Source organism: Somniosus microcephalus, chromosome 7, assembly GCF_052327205.1.
Source record: "Somniosus microcephalus isolate GS21.2 chromosome 7, FLI_Smic_1.0, whole genome shotgun sequence".
NCBI classification, from domain to species: Eukaryota; Metazoa; Chordata; class Chondrichthyes; order Squaliformes; family Somniosidae; genus Somniosus; species Somniosus microcephalus.
The window spans coordinates 125,041,292-125,064,574 of NC_140993.1; the positions used below are offsets into that span (position 1 = coordinate 125,041,292).

The 23,283-nt window shown below is 45.9% G+C and overlaps 1 protein-coding gene across 5 annotated transcripts in view; it reads right to left on the reverse strand.

Moving 5' to 3' along the window:
- Positions 1–23,283, reverse strand: part of st18 (ST18 C2H2C-type zinc finger transcription factor) — a 586,894-nt gene that overhangs the window by 392,028 nt on the left and 171,583 nt on the right. The window lies entirely within an intron of this gene.

The window sequence follows — 23,283 nt, forward strand, 5'->3', positions numbered from 1 at the left end:
GAATATTGTAGTGTATGTAACTGTTCTACCTTTAAGAGAACTATTGTATGTAACCGTTCACCTTTAAGAGAACTATTTTAGGTGTGGCACTACTTTATCTTGGCTGCTGTATACTGTAATACCGACGGTGACCACACCAGTATATAAGTGCTGTGTCAGGATTTATTGGGCAGATTCGCCCTGACCTTCGAATAGTAAAGTCCTGTTTAAGTTACTCTTGTAGTCTGTGTGTTACTTCGCTATACAACCCACAGACTTTACAAATATGTTGTTGAGTTTTACTTTATTGATAGTTTCAAAACTATGATCAGGAGATTTCACACAATCAGACTTTTCAAACTGACAGTGAATTTGGATTCCCATACCTTTTAACGATACATGAAAATTACTGAATACTTTTAAATAGGAAGTGATAATTTCTTTGAAATACTGTATACGCCAACTAAGCAATAATTCACTAATATTAAAAAATTCTAAGAGATCCAATTTGGTAGGTTATTAATCCACAATAGCGACTGAACAGTGACTGTGAGAGAAATAAGCAACATATACCCAGGTATCTCTACACACATGCCCATTTAGTGCCCGCAGCTCGCTGGCGGTATGGTAATGAGGCCTGAACCCAAATTTGAATTGAGCCTCACATCAGCATGAACAGCAGGGCAGAGGGGCTGCACCAGCGACTTGGCCCACTTTAGGTGGAAGTCAAATTTCGGCCCCTTTGTTTCATCATTCCGAATATTAACCGAAAGAATGGCAGCAAAGGGCACGAGATCAACTTCAAATAAAGACATGAAGGGCATAGTGGCTTTGTATGCTGATGTGTAAGCCAGAAAACATTCTTATTGGCTGCTATATCCCGGTGTGCTTTTGACCCTCGGCCTCTCAATCTGCCAATCATTGCTGCACATTCAGCCTGAGCCCACTTTTACATCTGCTTCTTATTGCTTATTAGGCTTGCGCTTATTAAGATATTTTTTTCTCCCTAATCTAATGTACAATGATGTGACAGCGCTACTATTGATTAAAGGAAGCCAAAAGTTGCTTGAGCATGTCACCAGCTAGGGGTGTATGCACAGAAAACAGGTTTTGGAGGTGTCAGCAGTGCCACTCAGGCTGGCTATAGTTTAGAGCTTGGTTGTGCAAACTTTGCTGCTGAAATTGAAATTTCCAAGGCAGAGGGCAACAGATTTTTGTTAGCTAAGGGTGTCAAGGGATATGGATCAAATGCGGGTAAAGGCATTGAGGTACAGATCAGCCATGATCTAATTAAATGGCAGAACAGGCTCTATGAGTAGTTGGATGGACTACTCATGTTTCTATGTTCGCTAATTAGATCCTGTGTTTAGAGCATCATTACATTTGTGATAGGCTATGAGGATCTGTGAGACCATGACAACAAAACCAGGGGCCCTCCACACAAGAAAGGGTGAAATCCAATGCTTTAGTAGATTTTAGATCCTGTCTTGGGAGCGTGGCCTCTGTGTGCGACTCTCTACCTTTTACACTCTGCTTTGGGACTTGGTTGGGATTGCTGGAATCTGCCATGTACAGGAATATTGTAAAAGCACCTAAACCAAATGTTATTTTAAACCACGTTTTGAAGTTTGATTCTCCCAGGCCACATGCCATTCCTGGCAAAGATGGTGGGCAGTCAGTCTCCTCTCAGTGTTTTGTGACCAAATTATGTGAGGGTGGCTTGGGACAGGGCGTAAGTCTGGAGAGAGATATGCAAATCAGGGCTGATTAACACCAATTGCATAAACAGTCTCTGCATATATCAGAAAATGTCGGAAATGCTCAGCAGGTCACACAGCATCTGTGGAGAGAGATACAGAGTTAACGGGGGGAATTTTATCAATGGGGGCACGTTGGGGGTGGGACTGCTGCTTGTCGGGTTTCAGTCCCACCCCCAACGATGTCCGGCCAGCCCATGCTATTTTCCCTTGATTGCCCTTGTTAAGCCCACCTTGCGGGCTCAACAGGCCAATTAAGGGAAAGCCAGTGACAGAGAACGTAAGCGTATGACGTTTCATCTGTCAAAATCTTTTGACAGATGAATTGTCACCATTTGACAGCTTTGAGAAACTGTCAAACACTGACAATCTCTGTTCTTTGGTGAGTCTTTGTACTCAAGACTCACAAAACCTCTTTCCTGAGCAGAAAGCAGATGGCTGTTGCATCGGAGAATGCAGCAGCCATTCTGTCATCTCTGCCGTGGAGATGAGGAGCCTCTGGATCCCCAACGATTGAAGCCTGCAGGAAGAAACAAAGGTAAGGAAACTTTTTCTAACACTTTTCACTCACCTCCCATACTTACCTCTCCACACTTGCACCCATCACTCACCTCCACAGTGCACTTTTCGAACCCGCTGATCCCCGCAGATCAACTGCTCGCCTCGCTGATCCTGGCGGGGTTTCCCGACGTTGGGAAACCCGCACTTGTGTTGGTAAAATGGGGATAAGCCTCTTACCTGCCTATTAACTACTTGTTAACAGGCAGTTAAGTGGCTGTAAGCCCCTTCCCGCCTCGAGGAGATGGGTCCCAGCGCGAGTCGGGGACCCGCCTCCTGGGAAGATGGCACAGAGGCGGGTTGGGAGCTGGTTTGTGAAGAAATAAGCAATATACCTATTCAGAAAAATACACCATTCTATAAAAGAATTCAGACTTTATTAAATGGAAAAGCTGATAACAGCATACAGGCTATTGAGATAAGATAAGTTGTTGACACTGAATCAATAGCCTTATTGAAACAGGGGGTTGGAGGCTCCTGACGTCTGAGTCTTTGGAAAGAACACAATGGGGTCAATTTTCTGGCAGCCGTCGGGCGGCTTTTCATGCAGCCGGGGGCCGAAAATCGCCGAAAAAGTGGGTCACGACCCCCCCCCGTCTGATTCCCCGCCCCGTCCAACTTTCGGATCGTCGTTTCTCTCCGACCCGCTTCAGTCCTGCCCGCCGCTGGCGGGACTGGCCGTCGGAACAGTAATGATCAATTATCACCTTGTTTAAGCCGATTTTAGGCTGTCCTTGCGACTATCAGGGGTTCCCCACGCAAAACACGCCTGCGGGGAACCCCGCTGATGAGACATGGCGTGAAGCTTGCCGGCTTGCTAGCTGTCAGCTGCAGGTCAATCGGAGAAGCTGCGATTTAAAGGGACAGCACTTGTATGTTGAAGGACCTTGTTGTTGCAGGTTTGGGGCTACTTCTTCAAGGCTTAGGCACAGCTGTGGAAGGTTGGAGCCTCACACACTTCTCCAATGTGATCTCCTGGGAAGTCCCTCTCGCCACCCTCACTCAGCGCTTCCTCAGCGGAGGCATCTACGAGAAGCCTTTTTTTCCTTCCCTTCTTGCCATTAGAGGATCTCCAGCAGCAGAGGTGGCAGCAGCAGAACCAGGAACAGCAGGATGAGCACCAGGAGCACCAGGCTGCTGCTCACTCACCTGAAGCTGCACAGGCCAGAAGGGGCCAGCGCTTGGAAGTGGCTTGAGAGCACCTTGCTGCACTTTAGGGGGCCATGGGGACCCATTTCTGCACTGGCAGTCCTACTCAGAAGGACTTCCATGAAGATCTGGTTTCTCTGTTCAACAGATGGCCAACGCTCCTCAAGTGATGTCATTCTCTTATGAGCACGCACCATGTTTTCCGTACCCTGGCGAGTTATCTCCTCCATGGAGGTTGCCAACCTTTCCATGGTGATGTGTTCATGTGCCAATGACTCCACAAAGGCTCTGCTCATGGTCATAAGAACATAAGAAGTAGGAGCAGGAGTAGGCCATACGGCCCCTCGGGCTTGCTCCGCCATTCAATAGGATCATGGCTGATCCGAATCTAGACTCACGTCCACTTCCCTGCCCTCTCCCCGTAACCCCTAATTCCCTTATCTGCTAGGAAACTGTCTATCTCCATTTTACATTTATTTAATGTTGCAGCTTCCGCAGCTCTCTGGGGTAGCAAATTCCATAGATTTACTACCCTCTGAGTGAAGAAGTTTCTCTTATCTCAGTTTTGAAAGGGCAGCCCCTTATTCTTAGATTATGCCCCCTAGTTCTAGTCTCACCCATCAGTGGAAACATCCTCATCACATCCACCCGATCAAGCCCCCTCACAATCTTATATGTTTTGATAAAATCGCCTCTCATTCTTCTGAACTCCAATGAGTAGAGTCCCAACCTACTCAACCTTTCCTCATACGTCAACCCCCTCATCTCCGGAATCAACCGAGTGAACCTTCTCTGAACCGCCTCGAGAGCAAGTATATCTTTTCTTAAATATGGAAACCAAAACTGCACACAGTATTCCAGGTGTGGCCTCACAAATACCCTGTATAACTGCAGCAAGACTTCCCTGTTTTTATACTCCATCCCCCTCGCAATAAAAGCCAAGATTCCATTGGCCTTCCTGATCACCTGCTGCACCTGCATACTAACCTTTTGTGTTTCATGCACCAGGACCCCCAGATCCCTTTGTACTGTAGCACTTTGCAGTTTCTCTCCATTTAGATAATAACTTGCTCTTTGATTTTTTCTGCCAAAGTGCATAACCTCACACTTTCCAACATTATATTGCATCTGCCAAATCTCTGCCCACTCACTTAGCCTGTCTATGTCCTTTTGCAGGTTTTTTATGTCCTCCTCACTCACTGCTTTCCCTCCCATCTTTGTATCGTCGGCAAACTTGGATATGTTGCACTCGGTCCCTTCCTCCAAATCGTTAATATAGATTGTAAAGAGTTGGGGTCCCAGCACTGACCCCTGCGGAACACCACTAGTTACTGATTGCCAGCCCGAGAATGAACCATTTATTCCAACTCTTTGTTTTCTGTTAGATAGGCAATCTTCCACCCATTCCAGTATACTACCCCCAATCCCGTGATTTCTTATCTTGATCAGTAATCTTTTGTGTGGAACCTTGTCAAATGCCTTTTGGAAGTCCAAATACACTACATCCACTGGTTCCCCTTTATCCACCCTGTATGTTACATCCTCAAAGAATTCGAGCAAATTTGTCAAACATGACTTCCCCTTCATAAAACCATGCTGACTCTGTCCTATTAAATTATGTTTATCCAAATGCTCTGTTATTGTTTCCTTAATAATGGACTCCAACATTTTGCCAACCACAGATGTTAGGCTAACTGGTCTATAGTTTCCAGCTTTTTGTCTACTTCCCTCCTTAAATAAGGGTGTTACATTAGCAGTTTTCCAATCTGCCGGGACCTTTCCTGAGTCCAGGGAGTTCTGGAAAATAATCACCAATGCATCCACAATCCCTACCGCCACTTCTCTCAAGACCCTAGGATGTAGGCCATCAGGTCCGGGGGATTTATCTGCCTTAAGTCCCATTATTTTACTGAGTACCATCTCCTTAGTGATTTTAATCATGTTTAGCTCCTCCCCCCCCATTGCCCCCTGTTTGTCCAGTGTTGGGATATTTTTAGTGTCCTCTACTGTAAAGACTGATACAAAATATTTGTTATGGACTCCTCCATTCGCTCCACACTCGCAGCGACCTTGGAGACAACACCTGCCAGAGACTCCTGCATCTGTGCATGGAGATCTATCACCTCTTCTCTTGCGGATGGACCCAGAGGCAGAGGGTCGACATGCAGCGCAGCTGAGCTGAGCTGGCAGAGTCCTGCGCCCTCCGACGAGGACTCTCCACTGCTGTCCCTGTCTCCAGAATCTGCTGAGGCTCACTTGTGAGCTGTGAAACACCAGGTGACAACACTACTCTATGTCCCAAAGGTCCCCCCGAGGTGTGAGTGTCTGCGCTGGTGCTGGGTGCACTTACTTCTGCTGACACTGCGCCCTCAGAGGTTGGAGCTTCCTCTGAGGAGTCTGGCTGCACAGCCTCTTCCTCCTCCACAGTGAGGACGGGGGCTCTGGATGGTACTGTGGGGGAGTTAAGGAAGGAGTTAGAGATATAATGCCAAGGTTCTTCTGGTGACTCCCAGCGAGTTGGCATCTGCTGACACCTGCATCCATGCAGCATTGGTCTCAGTGGGAGGCCTCTTCCTCCCTGACATAGGGAAGAGGACCTCCCTGTGGGCCCTAACCCCATCCAGTAATGCCTGCAGTGAAGCCTCGTCGAATTTGAAGGCAGCTCGGCCTCTGCTGCTGGCAGCAGCTGGTGCAGGCTCCTCTGCCATTGTGCAAGAGTGGTTGAGAAGCCTGCAGAGGTGGAGAAGCTTGCTGGACACTTTGAAAGCACCACGAATGATGACATCATACTGTGGGGATTTCTGACTCGAATTGGACATATAGCAAGGCTTCCCACATGCTGGGAATTAATTGGCCACTTGAGGGAAAATTGCGTGGAGCTGGCTGACACTTTTTTACGTGTGTCAGAAACCCACCTTCGGGGAAACCCGACCATTTCCCACACAAGCTGAAAATCAGGGCCAATGTATACACTGTTAAGGTGTTATAAGTACACTTTGTAAACAAACACAGAAAATTAAGAAACATATGCCTTCATGGGAATGGCATCAATTGGGGGAGGCACCAGCCATCACATTGTTTTTGTGTTGAACTTGGAACACCTAGGAGACACGAGTCTGTTGCAACCAGCTGAGGTGACATAAGAATTGCAGGGAAGACCTTGGTAAGAATGACATCAAATAAATGCACCTGCTGTTACATTCAAACACCTAAAGGAGAGACACGAGTCTGCAATGCTACAAGCTGATCTAACTATAAAAATAGCAGGGGTCAGCAGAAAAATGACTAGAGATAATTAGCTTACATCAGCAGAAAACTTCAAAGGAAATACCACTGAGAAAGGGTATAAAAATTGTACTTTCAAATGGGAAGATAGATTCGCTTGAAGGGGCAAAGCGATTCTCAGCTTCAGAGGCAAGCTCTGTAAGTATACTACTCTGAGTCTCGGGGATCAACGGTATTGTATTTGATTTTGGTGGATATCCTGGAATAAACCTTTAAAAACTGTAAAAATGTAGCAAAGCTAAGATTTGAGAATAAGGATCTCTGATAATAAGAATTGTAAGCTTTTTTACATGTTGCGATTGAAACACCAACTTTAAATTACATGTCGGTTCCTTAATAAATCTATATATTTTTAGAATTGTCTCACATAATACTTCTGTATCAAACTCGCAAACTCAATCTCTGTACACTCTTTGGTGAGGAGTTGCAGAATTCTGGGTGAGTTTCCAGACCCTCATAATATCCAGAACGTTATTATGGGAACTGAGTAGGTCTGATTGGACAACGTTCCTGGGAGGACTGGAGGTAGATAAACAATGGCAAACATTTAAAGATAGAATGACAAAATTGCAAAAATTGTTTATACCAATCTGGCATAAAAGGAAATCTAAAAAGGTGACTCAACCGTGGATAACAGGGGAAATTAGAGACAGCATAAAATCCAAAGATAGGGCGTATAAAATAGCCAAAAAAAGCGCCAGAGCGGAAGATTGGGAACAGTTTAAGATAGAGCAAAGGAGGGCAAAGGGCATGATCAAGAGGGGCAAAATAGCTTACGAAAACAAGCTGGCGGAAAATATAAAAACTAACTCCAAAAGCTTTTATAAATATATCAAAAGGAAAAGACTGGTGAAAACCAAAGTTGGTCCATTGCAGTCAGATACGGGGGAATATATAATGGGAAATAAGGAAATGGCAGATCAACTAAATGCATACTTTGGGTCAGTCTTTACGAAGGAAGACACAAAAAACCTCCCTGGGATATCGGGAAAAATAGGGACATTGGCAAAGGAGGAACTGACGCAAATCAATATCTCTAAGGATATGGTGTTAAGGAAGCTAAAGGGATTGAAGGTGGACAAATCCCCAGGGCCTGATAACATGCATCCTAGGGTACTGAAGGAGGTGGCCCTAGAGATAGCGGATGCACTAAGGATGATTTTTCAGAATTCATTAGACTCGGGAACAGTGCCGATGGATTGGAGGGTAGCTAACGTTACCCCACTATTCAAAAAGGGGGGTAGGGAAAAAGCAGGTAATTACAGACCTGTAAGCCTTACATCAGTTGTGGGCAAAATGCTGGAGTCCATCATTAAGGATGAAATAGCGGAGCACTTAGCAAATGGGGACAGGATAGGACAGAGTCAACATGGATTTACAAAGGGTAAATCGTGCTTGACTAATCTATTGGAATTTTTTGAGGGAGTAACTGGTAGAATAGATGGGGGAGAGCCAGTAGATGTGGTGTACCTGGACTTCCAAAAGGCCTTCGATAAGGTCCCACATAAAAGATTAGCATGGAAAATTGAGGCTCATGGGATAAAGGGGAAAGTTTTGGCGTGGATAGGGAACTGGCTGTCAGATAGAAAACAGAGAGTTGGAATAAACGGCTCATTTTCTGAATGGCAGGCAGTAACAAGTGGGGTACCACAGGGATCTGTCCTGGGCCCCCAGCTGTTCACAATTTACATTAATGACCTGGATCAGGGAGTCGGATGCAGCATTTCCAAATTTGCAGACGACACTAAACTAGGAGGGGGGGTGGGCTCAGAGGAAGAGACCAGGAAGCTCCAGAGCGATTTGGACAGACTGGGCGATTGGGCGGATAAATGGCAGATGCACTATAATGTGGACAAGTGCGAAGTTATCCACCTTGGGTGCAGGAACGGGAGGGCAAATTATTATTTAAATGGCAATAGATTGGGAGAGGGGGAAGTACAGAGAGACCTGGGTGTTCTTGTACACCAGTCACTGAAGGCGAGCATGCAGGTGCAACAGGCGGTCAAGAAGGCAAACGGTATGCTGGCCTTCATAGCAAAAGGGTTAGAATACAGGAACAGGGATACCTTGCTGCAGCTGTACAGGGCACTGGTGAGACCACACCTCGAGTACTGTGTACAGTTTTGGTCGCCTCATCTGAGGAAGGATGTTCTTGCCATGGAGGGGGTGCAGCGGCGATTCACCAGGCTGATACCAGGAATGGCGGGAATGACCTATGAGGAGAGACTATGTAGTTTAGGGATGTACACACTGGAGTTTAGAAGATTGAGAGGGGACCTCATAGAAGTGTATAAAATTCTGACAGGTCTAGACAGACTGGATGCAGAAGGAATGTTTCCCTTGGCGGGTGAGAACAGAACTAGAGGACATAATTTAAGGATAAGGGCTAAACCATTTAGGACAGAGATGAGGGGGAATTTCTTCACTCAGAGAGTGGTGAACCTGTGGAACTCATTGCCACAGAGGGCAGTGTACGCCAGCTCATTAAATATATTTAAGAGGGAATTAGATATATTTCTACGGGCAAAAGGGGTTAAGGGTTACGGAGAGAAGGCGGGGACGGGATACTGAATTAAAGGATCAGCCATGATCTCATCGAATGGCGGAGCAGGCACGAAGGGCCGAATGGCCTACTCCTGCTCCTATCTTCTATGTATCTATGTATCTATGTTACAGTCTAGCTAAACTTATTAAAAGTGCTACCTGGAGAACGGTAACATCTTCAGGTTGTTCCTTTCCTTTAGGGAGAGATAGTTTGGACCTTTAGACCCAATTAAACATCTTTAGGATTCGGCTACCTCTAACTTTAGTTGAAAGTAAACATCTGGGGAATATGCCTGAACTGGGGTAGCCCTAAAGGGGCTAGGACTAGTAATTATCCCTTCAGGTTCAGTACCCAGTCTCAGTTTCTGCCATTATCCCGGCAGTCCCGCCTCCAAACCCACCTTCCCAGGGCTGGCAAAATCACACCCAACGTTTCAGGTCGATGTCCTTTCATCAGAACTGGAAAATGTTAGAGATATAACAGGTTTTAAGCAAGTGTGGGGACAGAGAAAGGAGGGAGGGGAGGAAAAAACAAAAGGGAAGATCTGTGATAGGGTGGAAGCCAGGAAAGATTAAATGACAAAAGGGATGGTTTAATGATAAAAGGGATGATAGTGCAAGGCAAAAGGGAAATGGAACAAGTAAAGAAATAAAAGATGGGTCTAGATGAGGTGTAAATGGGAATAGCAGAATTATCAACAGCTGCCGTCTGGAAAAATGGAGGCAAAGTTTATGATCTGAAATTGTTGAACTCAATGTTGAGTCCGGAAGGCTATAAAGTGCCTAATCGAAAGATGAGGTGCTGTTCCTCGAGCTTATGTTGAACTTTGTTGGAACAGTGTAAGAGGCCGAGGATAGAGAGATCAGAGTTGGAGTGGAGCGGATAATTAAAGTGACAGGTGACCGGAAGCTCAGGGTCATCTTGTGGACTCAACGTAAGCGTTACACAAAGCGATCAACTAATCTGCATTTGATCTCCCCAAAGTAGAGGAGACCGCATTATGAGCAGCGAATACAGCATAATAAATTGAAAGAAGTGCAAGTACATTGCTGTTTCACCTGGAAGGAATGTTTGGAGCCCGGGGATGATGCAAAGGGAAGAGGTAAAAGGACAGGTGTTGCATCTCCTGCTCTTGCATGGGAAGGTGCCGTGGGAGAAGGCGGGGGTATTGGGGGTAATAGAGTGGACCCGGGTGTTACGGAAGGAGCAGTCCCTTTGAAATGCTGAAAGGGGAATGGAGGGGAAGATGTGTTTGGTGGTAGGATCATGCTGGAGCTAGCGGAAGTGTGGGAAATGGAACAGACATGGTCGAGGGCTCTGTCAATCATGGTGGTGGGGAATCTCAGCATCATCAGAGCAGCTGCAATGGAGACGGAGAAACTGGGAGAATGGAATTGAGTTCTTACATGAAGTTAGGTGGGAGAAACTGTAGTCAAGGTAGCTGTGGGAGTCAGTGGGCTTATAGTGGATATATTGGTCAATAGCCTATCCCCAGAAATGGAGACAGAGAAGTTGAGGAAACATAGAAACATAGAAACATAGAAGATAGGAGCAGGAGTAGGCCATTTGGCCCCTCAAGCCTGCTTTGCCATTTAATGAGATCATGGCTGATCATCCAAATTCAGTACCCTGTCCTTGCTTTCTCCCCATATCCCTTGATCCCTTTAACCTTAAGAAATATATCTAACTCCTTCTTGAATATATTTAATGAATTGGCATCAACTGCCTTCTGTGGTAGAGAATTCCACAGGTTCACCACTCTCTGGGTGAAGAAATTCCTCCTCATCTCAGTCCTAAATGGCTTACCCCTTATCCTTAGACTGTGACCCCTGGTTCTGGACTCCCCCGCCATCGGGAACATCCTTCCTGCATCTAGTCTGTCTAGTCCTGTTAGAATTTTATAAGTTTCAATGAGATCCCCTCTCATTCTTCTAAACTCTAGCAAATATAAGCCTAATCGACCCAATCTCTCCTCATACGTCATTCCTGCCATCCCAGGTATCAGTCTCACCAAGGCCCTGTACAACTGCAGCAAGACATCCTTGCTCCTGTACTTGAATCCTCTCGCTATGAAGGTCAACATACAATTTGTCTTCTTAACCGCCTGCTGCACCTGCATGCTTACCTTCAGCGACTGGTGTACAAGGACAATTCCCCTTTTCCCAATCTATTGCCGTTCAGATAATAATCTGCCTTTTCTTTTTGCCACCAAAGTGGATAACCTCGCATTTATCCACATTATACTGCATCTGCCATGCATCTGCCCAATCACCCAACCTGTCCAAATCATACTGGAGTTTCTCTGCATCCTCCTCACAACACACATGCCCACCCAGCTTTGTGTCATCTGCAAACTTGGAGATATTACATCTAGTTCCCTTGTCTAGATCATTAATATATATTGTGAATAGCTGGGGTCGTATCACCGATCCCTGCGGTACCCCGCTAGTCACTGCCTGCCACTCGGAAAAAGACCTGTTTATTCCAACTCTTTGCTTCCTGTCTGCCAACCAGTTCTCTATCCAAGTCAGTACCTTACCCCCAATCCCATGCGCTTTAACTTTGCACGCTAATCTCTTATGTGGGACCTTATCGAAAGTCTTCTGAAAGTCCAAATACACTACATCCACTGGTTCTCCCTTACCTATTCTACCAGTTACATCCTCAAAAAATTCCAGTAGATTAGTCAAGCATGATTTACCTTTTGTAAATCCATGTTGACTTAGTCCGATCCTGTCACTGTTTTCCAAGTGCTCTGCTACTACATCTTTTATAATGGACTCTAGCATTTTCCCCACTACCGATGTCAGGCCTACCGGTCTATAATTCCCCGTTTTCTCTCTACCACCTTTTTTAAATAGTGGGGTTACATTAGCTACCCTCCAATCCATGGGAACTGTTCCAGAGTCTATAGAATTTTGGAAGATGACCAGCAATGCATCTACTATTTCTAGGACCACTTCCTTAAGTACTCTAGGATGTAGATTATCAGGCCCTGGGGATTTATCGGCCTTCAATCCCGTCAATTTCCCTAACACCATTTCCCTGCAAATACTGATTTCATTCAGTTCCTCCCTCTCATTAGACCCTATATTCCCCGACATCTCTGGGAGGTTGTATCCTCCTTTGTGAAGACAGAACCAAAGTATGTATTTAATTGGTCAGTCATTTCTTTGTTCCCCATTATAAATTCCCCTGATTCTGACTGCAAGGGACCTACGCTTGACTTTACCAATCTTTTTCTCTTCACATATCTATAGAAGCTTTTACAGTCAGTTTCTACGTTCCCTGAAAGCTTACTCTCATAATCTATTTTCCCCCTCTTAATTAATCCCTTTGTCCTCCTTTGCTGAATCCTAAACTGCTCCCAATCCTCAGGTTTGCTGCTTTTTCTGGCCAATTTATATGTCCTCTCCTTGGATCTTATGCTATCCCTAATTTCCCTTGTTAACCACGCTTGAGCCACCTTTTTTGTTTTATTTTTATGCCAGACAGAAGAGAAGGGAAGAGTTGTAGATTGACCATGTGAAGGTGAGGGAAGAGTGGAAATTGGAAGCAAAGTTGAGGAAGACATATTGGAAGTACTAGGGTTTCCCTCCACCGTGGTTGACTGGCCCCTCAACCGCTTCCACCTTCAGCAGATCATCCTCCACCATTTCTGCCACCTCCACCGTGATCCCACCTACAGTCCGCAAGTGTAATCCTGTGCTTCCAGCCGCCTGTCACTTTAATTATCCACTCCACTCCCACTCTGACATCTCCATCCTCGCCCTCTTACACTGTTCCAATGAAGCTCAATGGAAGATTGAGGAGCAGCATCTCATCTTTCGATTAGGCACTTTACAGCCTTCCAGACTCAACATTGAGTTCAACAATTTCAGATCATATCCTCTGTCACCATTTTTTCGGACAGCAGATGCTGATTCTGCTATTCCCATTTACTCCTCCTCTAGACCCATCTTTTGTTTCTTTACATGTTCCATTACCATCTCCTTTTGCCTTGCATCGTCATCCCTTTTGTCATTCAAACTCTCCTGCCTTCCACCCTATCACAGACCTTTCCTTTTGTTCTTTCCTCCCATCCCCCCTTTCCCTGCCTCTGTACTTGCTTAAAATCTGTTATATCTGTAACATTTTCCAGTTTTGATGAAAGGTCATCAACCTGAAACATTGGGCTCATTTTTGCCATTGGGGACGGGCTGGGGCGTGTCAAGTGGTTTTCATGTCAGGACCCCGACTCCGATGTGAAGTGGGAAAAAGGTGCGATTTTGCCCTAATTGGGCACTTGATTTCCAGCATCTGGGAAGCTCTGGCCCAATGAGTCTTTTCATACAGAAAGTCACCTCCGATACCTTCATCGATATTGCTGGGTTTAAGGCCTGCAAGCAGCCTTTTCTTCTGGAGACTTTAAACTTTATGCCCATTGTTGTGATCGCTTCATTCAGCAACTATGTCCAGCAGTAGGCCAAATTGTGCTCCAAGGTTCGATGAGGCCTCCCTCCTGTAGTGTATGTACCTTTAAGAGAGAACTACTTTTACAGCTCCTGTATACTGTAGTACCGGCAGTGACCACCCCTGTATATAAGCCTTGAGCTTGCCTCTGTACTGCCAGTCTTGAGACTACCCTACTCCAGTAAACACCTGTTGATTGTTAAGTTACAGCCTCCGTGTAGTTATTGGAAAACATCATACTCTAAGAATCACGGATCCAACACCTCCAAGCTCTGGTGGAGGGAGCAAGATCAAATAAGGAGGTGCTCTTCCCTTCCTCAGGAAGGAAAAAGCCTCCCCGGCAGACTAAAGCTGTGTGGCTGCAAGTGGCCCAGGAGGTCAACCCCATCTCTATGTGCCGCAGAACCTGGCTGCAGTGCAGGAAGAGGTTTCATGACCTTCTCTGCACAGGAAAAGTGAGTATGACTTTCCCATCACCCTCAATCTGATCCTCATCACCTCTCCTCTCCAGCACTCTGCTTTGCCAACCTCTTCCTCCACATCCCACTTGACACTGACATCCCTGCACCCTTACCCATTCCCTCTCTCTCAATGGTCACATTCACTTAACTATTCGACCATACAGCCTTCACACTCCCTAGCACTGTGATGCAATGACAACAACTTATAACACACAGGGAGGGCCCTTTGTCTCCTTCTAAGCATCTATGCTATGGATTCTCTACACTCACACCTTCATTCTCACTCAAACTCCACTTCGGTACCTCATTGCAGGAAAAGAGAGCCCACAATAAGAGGGAACGAGCGAGGACAGGAGGAGGCCCACCCTCGGTAGCCCAGCTCACCACCTCGGAGGAGGCGGCCCTGGAAATCGCTGGTGTCGTGGTAGATTTGCAAGTGGGTGACGGACAGACGGGCGCATCACAGCAAGCTGGTGACAGAATAGTTTGGCATCTCTCTCATTGTCATTGCATTAGTGACTGATAATGATTCTGATGCTCTAACAGATTGACTTATGATCATCTGCACAATTCAATGTGCATGTAATCTTTACCTCACATCTCTAACTTTTTCCTTTACTCCCCCACAGGACCATCGAAAGCCCCCGTCCCCACTGTCCTTCAAGAGCTTGAAGACTCCTCAGAGGAAGCTGCAACCTCTGAGGGCGTAACGTCCGCAGAATTCAGCGCACCCAGCACCAGCGCAGACACTCATACCTCGGTGGTACCTTTGCAAGATATTGCAGTGTTGTCACCTGGTGTATCACAGCTCACAAGTGAGCATCAGCAGGTGGTGGAGACGGGGACAGCAGTGGAGCATCCTCATTGGAGGGCGCAGGACTCTGCCAGCTCAGCTCAGCTGCATGTCGACCCTGTGCCTCCGGGTCCATCCAGGAGTAGAGCGGTGATGGAACTCCAGGAACAGGTGCAGGAGTCTCTAGCAGGTTTTGTTTCCCGGGTCGCTGCGAGTGTGGAGTGAATGGAGGAGTCCATCATGAACCTGAGCAGAGCCTTTGTGGAGGCATTGGCGCATGAATGCATCACCACGGGAATGATGGCAACCTCCATTGAACAGATGGCTATGGTAGAGGAGAGGATGGCTACGGCCATGGAGGAGCTAAGTCGCCAGAGTGTTGAAAACATGGTCATTGTTCAGAATAGACTGACGGAGTGCTTTGTGCATTGAGTGCTGTTGGAGTTTTGCTAAGTGGGAGAAAAATCATTTAAGTGTATTTTGTGAATTTTAGTGCGTTAAGAAGTCAATTATTTGAAGTAAGTTTAATTTTTTAAGGGTTTTTTAAACTCTTGGGCAGTTTAAACAGGAAGTAGAATCCGGGTATAAAAGGGGAGGGGCTAGTGCAGTGCACGGAGTGCTTTGTGCATTGAGTGCTGTTGGAGTTTTGCTAAGTGGGAGAGTTCGGATAAGTGGGAGGTAAGGGTGTGTTTTTTTGTTCTGTTTTGTTCCCCACTCCCAGGCTTAGACAGCACTGCGGAGGCGGAGCAGCGAGACGAGTCAGCCAAACAGGCCCCACAGACAGTATTCAAGGAGGAGGTTGGTGATCAGCTGGTTGGTTGGTTTTCTTCCTTCTCTTCTCTTTTATACCTTTAAGTTGGTAAGTCCTATTGAATAGTGGTGTGATATTATCATATATATCCGGGCAGGGTCTTCATAACTAATAATAAGAAATTAAATTAATTATATAGAATGGAGCAGGTGATGTGTTACTGTTGCGAGATGTGGGAGCCGGTGAATCCCATTGAGGCTCACGGTGATTACATCTGCGACAAGTGTTTGCTGCTACAGGAACTCAAGTTCCATGTTATGGAGCTTGAGACCGAGCTTCAGACACTGCGACACATCAGGGAGGGGGAGAAGTTCCTGGAATCCATGTTTCAGGAGATGGTCACACCTATGAAGTTAATTACTGCAGATGTAGTCTGTGGTCAGGGACAGGACGGTGTGACTACGAGTGAGGAAGGTACAGGGATCCAGGATGTAGTGTTGAAGGAGACGCAGCCCTTGTTCTTGTCCAGCAGGATCGAGGTTCTTACTCCCTGTGAGGGCGGGAGCGGGGACTGCAGGGAGGATGAGCAACCTGGCCACAGCACCGTGGTACAGGGGGCCATTCAAGTGGAGGGAGTAAAAAGAAATGTTGTAGTGGTAGGGGATAGTATCATTAGGGGGATAGATAGGGTTCTCTGCAGTCAAGAGCGGGAGTCCCGAAGGCTGTGTTGCCTGCCTGGTGCCAGGGTTAAGGACATCTCTTCTGGGCTGGAAAGAAACTTGGAGTGGGAGGGGGAGGATCCAGTTGTCATGGTCCACGTTGGTACAAATGACGTAGATAGGACAAGGACAACGGTTCTGTTAAAGGAGTATGAGCAGCTAGGGGTCAAATTAAAAAACAGAACCTCAAGGGTAATAATCTCTGGGTTATTACCTGAGCCACGAGCGAATTTGGCTAGGATAAATAAAATTAAAGAGTTAAATGCGTGGCTCAAAGACTGGTGTGGGAGAAATGGGTTTTGCTTCTTGGGACACTGGCACCAGTACTGGGACAGGAGGGAGCTGTTCTGTTGGGACGGACTCCACTTGGCCAGTGCTGGGACTAGAGTCCTGGCGAATCATATAACTAGGGCTGTAGAGAGGGCTTTAAACTAATTAGTGGGGGGGAGGTTTCTAGAGAGCAAATAATAGAAATGACAACAGAGAAGGTCATAGACTTAGGTAGCAGTGGGGGAATTAAAAAACAGAATGTGTCAGGAAGGGGCAGAAGGTATGGAGTAAAAAGTAAAGTACTAAAAAGGGAAAAAACAGGAACTAAGTGTTACAAAACATATTTGAAAGTTCTTTATCTGAATGCACGTAGCATTCGTAACAAAATGAATGAGTTAACGGCACAAATAATGACATATGGGTATGATCTTGTGGCCATTACAGAAACATGGCTGCAGGGTGACTATGACTGGGAATTAAACATACCAGGTTATTTAACAATCAGGAAGGACAGGCAGGGAGGGAGAGGAGGTGGGGTGGCTATGTTAATAAAGGAAGGAATCACTATAATACAGAGAAATGATATTGGGTCAAAGGAGCAGGATAGTGAAACAGTTTGGGTGGAGATAAGGAATAATAAGGGGAAAAAAAACACGAGTGGGTGTAGTCTATAGGCCTCCGAACAGTTGCAACTCTGTTGGACGGAGTATTAATCAGGAAATAGTTGAGACTTGTAATAAGGGAACAGCTATAATTATGGGGGATTTTAATTATCATATTAACTGGACAAATCAAATTGGGCAGAGCAGCCTTGAGGATGAGTTCATTGAGTGTATTAGGGATGGGTTTCTTGAGCAGTATGTAACTGAACCGACCAGGGGGCAAGCAACCTTAGATTTGGTCCTGTGTAATGAGACAGGATTAATTAAAAATGTCCTAGTAAAGGATCCCCTTGGAATGAGTGACCATAACATGGTTGAGTTCCATATTCAATTAGAGGGTGAGAAGGTTGGATCTCAAACAAGCGTGCTGAGCTTGAATAAAGGAGACTATGAAGGTATGAGAGCGGAATTAATTAGAGTGGACTGGGAAAATAGATTAAAGGGTAAGACGGTACATGACCAGTGGTGCACATTTAAGGAGTTATTTTACAACTTCCAAAAAAAATATATTCCACTGAGGAAAAAAGGGTGTAAAAGAAAAGATAGCCATCCATGGCTAAGTAAAGTAATTAAGGATAGTAGCCGACTAAAAACAAGGGCATATAAGGTAGCCAAATCTAGTGGGAGGATGGAAGATTGGGAAGTCTTTAAAAGACAGCAAAAAATAACTAAAAGATTGATTAAGAAAGGGAAGATAGATTATGAAAGTAAATTAGCAAAAAATATAAAAACAGACAGTAAAAGTTTCTATAGTTATATAAAAAGAAAAAGGGTGGCTAAAGCAAATGTTGGTCCCTTAGAGGATGAGACCGGGAAATTAATGGTGGGAAACATGGAGATGGCAAAAACACTGAACAATTATTTTGTATCAGTCTTTACAGTAGAGGACACTAAGAATATCCCAACACTGGACAAACAGGGGGCTCTAGGGGGGAGGAACTAAATACGATTAAAATCACTAAGGAAGTCGTACTTGGTAAAATAATGGGACTCAAGGCGGATAAATCCCCTGGACCTGATGGCTTGCATCCTATGGTCTTGAGGGAAGTAGCGGTAGGGATTGTGGATGCATTGGTAATAATTTTCCAAAACTCACTGGACTCAGCAAAGGTCCCGGCAGATTGGAAAACTGCTAATGTAACACCCTTATTTAAAAAGGGTAGTAGGCAGAAGGCTGGAAACTATAGACCTGTTAGCCTAACATCTGTGGTTGGTAAAATGTTAGAGTCCATTATTAAGGAGACAGTAACGGGACATTTGGATAAACATAATTTAATAGGACAAACTCAGCATGGTTTCATGAAGGGGAAGTCATGTTTGACAAATTTGCTTGAGTTTTTTGAGGAAGTAACATACAGGGTGGATAAAGGGGAACCAGTGGACGTAGTGTATTTAGACTTCCAAAAGGCATTTGACAAGGTGCCACACAAAAGATTATTGCTCAAGATAAAAAATCATGGGATTGGTGGTAATATTCTGGCGTGGGTGGAGGATTGGCTCTCTAACAGAAAGCAGAGAGTTGGGATAAATGGTTCATTCTCAGATTGGCAACCAGTAACTAGTGGTGTTCCGCAGGGGTCAGTGCTGGGTCCCCAACTCTTTACAATCTATATTAATGATTTGGAGGAGGGGACCGAGTGTAACATATCAAAGTTTGCAGATGATACAAAGATGGGACGGAAAGTAGTGAGTGAGGAGGACATAAAAAACCTGCAAAGGGACATAGACAGGCTAAGTAAGTGGGCAGAGATTTGGCAGATGGAATACAATACTGGAAAGTGTGAGGTTATGCACTTTGGCAGGAAAAATCATAGAGCAAGTTATTATCTTAATGGCAAGAAACTGGAAAGTACTGTAGTACAAAGGGATCTGGGGGTCCTGGTGCACGAAACTCAAAAAGTTAGTATGCAGGTGCAGCAAGTGATTAAGAAGGCCAATGGAATGTTGGCTTTTATTGCTAGGGGGATGGAATATAAAAACAGGGAGGTATTGCTGCAGTTGTACAAGGTATTGGTGAGACTGCACCTGGAGTACTGCATACAGTTTTGGTGTCCATACTTAAGAAAAGACATACTTGCTCTCGAGTCAGTACAAAGAAGGTTCACTCGGTTAATCCCGGGGATGAGGGGGTGGTCATATGAGGAGAGGTTGAGTAGATTGGGACTCTACTCATTGGAGTTCAGAAGAATGAGAGGCGATCTTATTGAAACATATAAGATTGTGAAGGGGCTTGATCGGGTGGATGCGGTGAGGATGTTCCCAATGATGGGTGAAACTAGAACTAGGGGGCATAATCTTAAAATAAGGGGCTGCTCATTCAAAACTGAGATGAGGAGAAACTTCTTCACTCAGAGGGTGGTAGGTTTGTGGAATTTGCTGCCCCAGAAAGCTGTGGAAGCTACATCATTAAATAAATTTAAAACAGAAATAGATAGTTTCCTAGAAGTAAAGGGAATTAAGGGTTATGGGGAGCGGGCAGGAAATTGGACATGAGTCTAGGTTCGGAATGGTCATGGCCCTGTGGGTAGTGGAGTGGGCCCAGGGGCCGTGTAGCCTTGTTCTGCTCCTACTGTGTTCTAATTCTGTGTTAGATTTCAGGAGATGGTTTTATTCTTGTTCCTGGCTGGGTTGGAGATCGCCTTTACAGAAGGTAAGTACTGTAGAAAATATAGGGACAGAGTGATCTCCTGGAAGAATTTCGATCGCCTCGATGGGTCGGAGAGGAATTTCCCAGATTTTTTTCTCCCAAATTGGCCATTGGGTCTTTATCTGGTTTTTCGCCTCTCCCGGGAGATCACATGGGTTCGGGTGGATGCAGAGTGATAGAAGATTTGAGGTTAGGATCAGATCAGCCATGATCTTATTGAATGGTGGAGCAGGCTCGAGGGGCCGATTGGCCTACTCCTGCTCCTATTTCTTATGTTCTTCTTATGTTCTTATCTCTGGAGGAGCGATTGACAGCTATTGAGCATAGAAACCAGACCTTCATGGAAGTCTGCTGGAGTAGGACTTCCAGTGCAGAAGCGGGTCCTCGTAGCCCCCCTGAAGTGCAGCAAGGTGCTGTCAAGCCACTTGCTAGCTCTGAAGTGGGGCTGACCCATGAGAGGGATGTTGTTGGCAGACAACAAGGAAGCGGGGGCTCCTCTCCAAGTGCTCACATGACCATGCCACTGCAAAGCCCTTGGTCAGAGCTCTACCAGAGTCCTCACCCAACTGTGATGGGCGTCTCATCCCCTGCACAGCTGCAGGAGCAGCAGGCTGTTGCCGAGCCCTCACAGGTTCGCAACCGCAGAGGACGGCCGCCAAAGGTGTCGAGACAGGAGCAGCAAGAAAGTGAGCAAGGGGCCTCCACATCTGCTGAAGCCACAGGGGAAGCACCATATAGGAGCACGCGTAAGAGGAAGATAATGCACAAGTAATCACAAGGTAGTCACTTGGGTGTTATGTTGTGTTTATTTTTGAAATTCCATCAGTTGCTTATTGTGATCAAAAATTCTGATGGCAAACTCTGATGAGGATGTCAGGAGGCTACAGTGCGATTTGGACAGGTTGGGGGAATGGGCGGATACGTGGCAGATGCACTATAATGATCATTTGCAGGCAACAATGAGTTGGCAGATGCACTATAATGTGGATAAATGCGAGGTTATCCACTTTGGGGGTAAAAACAGGAGGGTAGATTATTATCTAAATGGCAATAGATTGGGAGATGGGGAAGTGCAGAGGGACCTGGGTGTTCTTGTGCACCAGTCACTGAAGGAGAGCATGCAGGTGCAACAGGCGATTAAGAAGGCAAATGGTATGTTGGCCTTCATATCAAGGGGGTTCGAGTATAGGAATAGGGATACCTTACTACAGCTGTACAAGGTGCTGGTGAGACCGCATCTGGAGTATTGTGTACAGTTTTGGTCGCCCCATCTGCGGAAGGATGTTCTTGCCATGGAAAGAGTGCAACGGCGATTCACCAGGCTGATACCTGGAATGGCGGGAATGACCTACGAAGAGAGATTAAATAGTTTGGGCTTGTACTCACTGGAGTTTAGAAGATTGAGAGGGGATCTCATCGAAACATATAAAATTATGGCAGGCCTGGACAGGCTGAATTCAGAGAGAATGTTTCCAATGGCCGGGGAGCACAGAACCAGGGGCCACAGTCTAAAAATAGCGGGCAAATCATTTAAAACAGAGATGAGGAAGAATTTCTTCACTCAAAGAGTGGTGAGCCTGTGGAATTCCCTGCCACAGAGGGCTGTGAAGGCTAATTCAATAAATATTTTCAAGAGAGAATTGGATATATTTCTGAAGGCTAAGGGGATTAAGGGTTACGGAGAAAAGGCGGGGACGGGGTACTGAACTGGTAAGATCAGCTATGATCTCAGACGAAGATCAGCCATGATCTCATTGAATGGCGGAGCAGGCTCGAAGGGCCGAATGGCCTACTCCTGTTCCTATCTCTATGTTTCTATTGAAGTTGTGGCCTGTGTCATTTCGCAAATGGGACTTCCACATTGAGGGCTTAGAGCGACTTGCAATTGTCAGTATGGTGGTCAGAGTGATAGGAATCTGCAGGTTCTTGTCCATTGTCAATGCTCTGGTAAGAAGGTGCGAGGCAAAAGCGTTTGATTGTGCAGGCTAAGCAAATCTGGCCAACATGAGTGCATCCCTTGCATCCCGGGCAGCAATGTAGTCGCGCGCTGGCGCCTTCTGGCCTGTGCAGCTTCAGGTGGGTGAGCGGCAGCTTGGCGCTCCTGTTGTTGCTGCCACTGTTGGTGTTGCTGTTGTTCATGGTTCTGCTGCTGCCACAGCTGGTCTTCGTCTGAATCTGATGTCCAGGAGGAAAGGAAATAAATGGTTTCCATGCTTCCGGTATATGCCTCAGTTGAGGAAGGGGTTTCCCAGGAGGTCACGCTGGAGATGGGTGTCAGGCTCCAAACTTCCACAACAATGAGTTGGCCTGCTAAAAGTTCCCCCAGACCTGAGACAACAAAGTTCTGCCACCTGCAAATGATCATTGCTAAAAACTCCTTTTTAATGGTGGAGCTGCTGCTGTTAGTAAGCAGTCCACTTGTGAGGCCGCCAGGATTAACTGACGTATTGCAGAGGAGACGTGCAGGATGGGGGGAAAGTGTTAAAATCAGAAAGGCCTCTCAAAATGGGATTATAGAGCTACTTAACTGGTTGGTAAGGGCCTTAAGGGTCTATCCCACCTCTTGGAGGCGGGATGGAAATGGGGTCTGAAACCCCGATTCTGGGAAAATTGCTCGGAGGCGGGCTGGAGGCGGGATCAGAGCCGCTCGCCATTTTTTGTGATTTTAACACCTCACACGTCTCCAATCCCACCTCCTTAGGCCTGGCAAAATCGAGCCCATTAACTCTGTTTCTCTCTCTACAGATGCTGCCTGACCTGCTGAGTATTTCCAGCATTTTCTGTTTTTATTTCAGATATCCAGCCTCCGCTGTATTTTACTTTTGCTCTATATATAGCATGTGTTTGAACCCATTTTTCGCACACAATGTAAATGGAGATTTCACTGATTTCAGTAAAACCATGAAACCCCCTACCCCAGAAGATCTTTTTCATTTGCTTCTATTTTGGGCTGAATTCTGTGTCGTTGCTCCAGCTTCTGTGTTTGCATGCAAGTAATCCTGAGGTCATGACATAGATATCAATATCAGTCAGCCTTAACCCCAACACAAATGCACGTAAAAGATTAGGCCAGGCATTTCCTTGCAGCTGCTCCCACTCCACCACTGGAATTTCACCCGAATCCGCTGCACTTCCAGCAAAGTTATGGCGGCAAAGCGGGAATAGCTCTGAGGAAATAGCTGTCCTATGAAACCTACAATACTGCATCTATAGGTATTGACGTTTAACTAGGTGAATGGAAAATGATGGCCCTGA